This window comes from Saccostrea cucullata, unplaced genomic scaffold, assembly GCF_032062105.1.
Source record: "Saccostrea cucullata isolate Sc308-1 unplaced genomic scaffold, CSIRO_AGI_Scuc_v1 ctg11416, whole genome shotgun sequence".
In the NCBI taxonomy this organism is placed as follows: Eukaryota; Metazoa; Mollusca; class Bivalvia; order Ostreida; family Ostreidae; genus Saccostrea; species Saccostrea cuccullata.
The window spans coordinates 1-5000 of record NW_026922882.1 but is presented as its reverse complement, the minus strand read 5'-3'; the positions used below and the strand labels follow the sequence as shown (position 1 = coordinate 5000).

General features: G+C 30.6%; 1 long non-coding RNA gene across 2 annotated transcripts in view; it reads right to left on the bottom strand.

The window, feature by feature from the left end:
* Positions 1 to 1309, bottom strand: part of LOC134262675 (uncharacterized) — a 2730-nt gene extending 1421 nt beyond the window's left edge. For both annotated transcript variants that reach the window (XR_009991062.1, XR_009991063.1), the window contains exon 1: positions 585 to 1309. This is a non-coding gene — a long non-coding RNA (uncharacterized LOC134262675). The remainder of the gene's footprint in view (positions 1 to 584) is intronic.
* Positions 1310 to 5000: the final 3691 nt, after the last annotated feature.

Here is a 5000-nt window from a genome sequence, read left to right as displayed (position 1 = left end):
TGTTTGTTTATTCTTTCAAATGGTGAGATAGTGCAGTATTACAGGTGCTTAGACACAGATTTGCAGTTAATATTTTCTCAAATTTTCTGTGAAATATCACAACTTATATAACAAGAGGCTCCTGAGCCACATCACTTATAATTATCTGAATAGCTTTGACGATGCATTGTCCTAACCCCTGGGGTCATAATTTGAACAATTTAAAATCTAGACTACCCCACAATGATTTTGCATAAGTTTCAGCTTTGCTTGCCTAGTACTGGTAATGCCAAAGAAGAAGATTTTTTTTATAGATTTTTCTTGTATATTTCAATGTAAAAGTTGGGTTCCCTATTGTAGTCCCACCCTACCCCAAAGGGTCATAATTTAAATAATTTAAAATCTACACTACCCCAGGATGCTTCTGCATAAGTTTCAACTTTTCTGGCCAGTAGTTCTTTGGAAGAAGATTACGAATGATGAGGGAAAAATGTAACATGTATTCACATCTGACAGGTGCTGAGCTTCAACAAATCATTCTCAATACATGTATTTAAAAGAGACGGGATATTTTGAAGATCTTGAATATTATATGGTAAACTTACTGCCTTTGTTATGCAAATCATCTTTACTTTAGTCAGGGTTTCTGGTCTGCTTCTCTCCTTATACTGCAGTGGCTAAATCAAGCTTAACATTGCTGAAAGAAGAGAAAGTGTTATAAAAGAGTACAGGACATCAATATCATTACAAACTAAAGTGTTCCAAGGAACACATATGTCACCTGCTTTTAGCTTCTTTAAAGATGTATCTATAAAATCTAAGAGTGGTCAGCTATTTTTATGCTACTAGCATATACAGAATGCAACCCTCAACTGAATAATTAAGTTGAAATCATCATAAATAATTATTTATCATTTTACATGTGTTACATGTTTCAAAGCAATTGTCACATTGCACGATCCACTTTGTGAGATTCCATCCCAATGTATTTTCATAATATTAAGATATCAGTTTTTGTGGTTTACTGAATATCATATAGTTTAAAAGAACAGTTTTATGAGCTCATAAACATGTATAAAATTAATGTTAATTATCAACATACATCACTCAATATTCAAAAGTCTTTAGTTAATTTAAAGTTTCTGGGGTATCTTTGTAAAGTAGGTCAAAGTTCAAGTCAACCAAATACAGTACTAGCAAATAAGGGCAACAATGTAAACAAATTTCTTTGATGTACTCAGACTGACCCATCAAAAATACCCCAACCCAATCATTTTTTCAGCACTTTGAATTTTTGATTTAAAAAAAAAATTGTTTTATTTATTAGAAATAGATACTGTTTCCTTTTCAAATTGTGGTATGTGATTTCTATTGGATGCTTTTAGATTAATAATTTTTTAACAATATATATTTCATCTGTCTAGATATCCAGTGTGTATTGAAAATATTAATAAAATTCTGTCGAGTCTGGAATTTTTTAATGACACTTTGATATCAATTTGATCAATATTATTTAACCAAAAAAAAGATAACTACCTACCCACCTTGAAAAATTGTGTGTCAGGGTACATCAAACAAAAATATTTTAATTATGCTCTACGGTTTTTAAAAACAAGTACTTTAAATGAAAAATTTGAAAATCTTGGAATTAAGGAAACAGAAATTTTCAAATTAAGTTCACATTTAAGCAGTATAGGACTTCACAGAAAAAAACAATGCTGTTGAGGCCTGCCCTCTCCCAACTTAGGATTAGGTTGGTATATAGGTAGATGAGAAAATTATTCTCAGAAAAATTACCAGTAATTATAAATTAATAATGTGTTCTCCAGAATACAAAAAAAGTTCATTGCTTCCTGGAGATAAAAAAAAAAAGTTTTGAGTCATTTTAGCCAGTTGGTTGGGACAGGGCAATCAAATTTTTTTTTCGAGATGACCAGACTGAGAATTTGAACTCTGAATATGTGCACGACAGCTAGTATTACCGGGTAATGGAAGATTCCCTCTGATGTTACATGTATATCAATTTTATTTTAAAGTCTGTACTCAGATGAAATGATTTAGCCTATCTTAACTTCTTGTGCTGATCAAACTATTCAGACATGTTCTTCTATTTAGTTTTTCTGTTTTCCTTTCATGAATACTACATATATAATTACTTTCTCATTTAAACTGCAAGGTCAAGACAAATCATTATTTTTAGAAACAGTATGTGCATATTCATCTACTTTATGCCTGGTTCTGCTAATTAATTCATCAATATGCATGCATGTACATTAATGACCATTATAGAACTCAATCCAAAGACTTGATGAAAAACTACATGCACATTTTAATATTATAAAAAGTTTTGAAAAATAATTCCAAAATGTGTCATCAACTGTTTTGATGTCCCCAGGGTGTTGATACTACACATAAATGAAAAAATAAAAATGCACTTTAGATCTCTAGCTTATTATTTATTTGCCAAATGCATGTAGTATGTACATGGAATGTTATAAATTGAAAATGAAAGTAGGAATAAAATTTTAAAACTTTAGTTACTAAGTTAACTAGGTGTTATATTCTTTTTGGTATTATTTCACCTAATTGTTTAACCATATTCGTGTTCTTTTATAATCATAGAAACACCCCTTTTCATTTTCCACACATGGGCTTACATTCAGACCGTTACTGAACACGAACGGTTAACCATGAGCACTAACAAGACAGCTGTTGTTCTAATGTCAGCAATATCACGCGTTTTGAAATATATTCATATTCTTAGCATTTGTAGACACTTCTTTCTTGTGTGTATATAAGCTAGGAAAACAACAACAGCTGCAAAAAGTACCATAGAATATATAAATAGCTATTCCACCTAAAAATTAAAAAAGAGTATTTTACTTCTAAAGCACAATAATATTATTTGTATGTGTGTAACTTAGTTATAAATAAAGAGATTTTCATTGGATGTTTGCTAATTAATATGTAAATTAGATCCATATATAGATAAAATTAAACCACTAATGTTACCAAAGAGGAATAACTCCAAAAAAATTTAATAACATTTTGAAGGTAACTCTGTAAGGCATACCTTATAGTCTGCTTCAAATTGTGCTATAACTGTGATCCAATTTTGCTCCTGTGTCTAAAATAGGAATTTTCATTTTTAAGTAGAAATTAATTTTTTTTTTCTAAATCAGCTCAATGTTTATTTTAAATGATATTAGAAATTTTTTTTTCACATACCTTTGAAAAATAAATTCCCTTCTTTGATGTCTGTATTGATTTCTCTTTCTGTTAGTTCAAATATGCTGCTGTCCGTCTTCTCGGTATCATTCCAGTACAGAACCTGAAATAAATATATATAAAGATATAAGTATATATATTTATACTCACTTGAATGGTTTATAGTAACCCTGAATGATGCAATCATAATAATAGCTGAAACTCATTTATGTCTTATTATGTTCCCCAAACGAAGTTGGGGAACATATTGTTTTACTCTGTTTTTTATGTTCCCCAAAACGGAGTTTGGGAACATATTGTTTTTACTCTGTTTCTTATTATTAAGGTCTTCCGTCTCCAACGGAAGACCTTATTGTTTTCGTTCGGTTTCTTTTTCTCTATTATTAAGGTCTTCCGTCTTCACGGAAGACCTTATAGTGATTCTATTGTTTCTTATTATTATTATTATTATTCTTTTTTTTGACAAAATTTTGTGCAGGCGATTTCTCGAAAACTATTCAGCGCTTTTTGATGAAACTTTCACAAAAAATGTGTCATAACATGAAATTGTGCATGCCGAAGTATTTTTGGTAAATTCGCTTTTGGTGCCAAGTTATGGACGATTTCCTGATTTTAAAATGCGATTTTGTCGCGCACATTTAGCGAAAAAGGCTGAAGATATGAACTGGAGACTTATTGGAGATGATAGATCATGACTTTGTGGTTTGCAGAATCGCCTTTTCGTGCGTCGTCATTACTTCCAGTCGTTACCAGGTGTACATTGAAAAAAAGTGTATTTTCTAACTTTTTTGTTTTTCAATATTTTTCATTTATTTTTGGTATGTTAATAGAGACTCTTCTTATAATGCTTATTATATAATTTGTTTGAATATTGATAAATCTAAACTCCAGATATAAGCATTCGAAAATCTGAAGCGGGTCCAAACTGGCGGCTGTCTCCGGTATTTCGCAATGGGGCAGCAGAGCGTTTGCTTAAACGATAAGGATAAATGAAATGTAAAGGAATACTTCGATTGTCACGTTGTTGTTACGTTGCAGTTCTATGTCAAACTAACGTCTTCTATAATTGGTTTTGGCTAGTTTCAAAGTAGAAAATGAAAAGACTAAATGTGCAAATGAAATTTGATATCTTATATCTTTTGTGCATCACGGAAAAACAGATCTTAAATCATACTTATAATTTATACTTTCTCAAAAAAGAATATCATGTTATATTGCAAGTTTAAATCTTAACCACTGTTTTTTTTTATATTCACACTTGTTTCATATTAAACTAATAACTAGGACAAAAATAAGAAAACGATTTTTTTAAAGATCGCTGCATGGAGTTTATTTTAGCATTCTTATCCCAAAGACTTTATTCAACTTATTGAGCATTAATGATATCTTATTCCTTGACCGTCGTAGGGAGAGCCATGTTCTTCAACCTTTTTCGATTAACTTATCGGGATAGTTCACTTTGGGAATAAACAGGAAATTGAAAAAAGTTAAAAAATCATAACCGTTTTACTGCTTTAGTGTTACATGCATATATACAATATGGAATTTGTAAAATGTGTTAAATATACATGTACTTTCTAATCGGCTCGGATCTACGGCTATAAGAAAGTTCTTTTTTAATTTCATTGAAGCTATCACTTTTTAATAGAACATTCCAGAGAAAAGCAGCAAAGATAAAATCCTGGCGTTTGGCGCTAAATTTTGAATATTGAACCGCCTTTCATAATTTTAAGAGAGAAGCACTGTTTTGTAAATATTTTCAGGTAGATGTAGAGTAGAGGTCCCGATAGCGT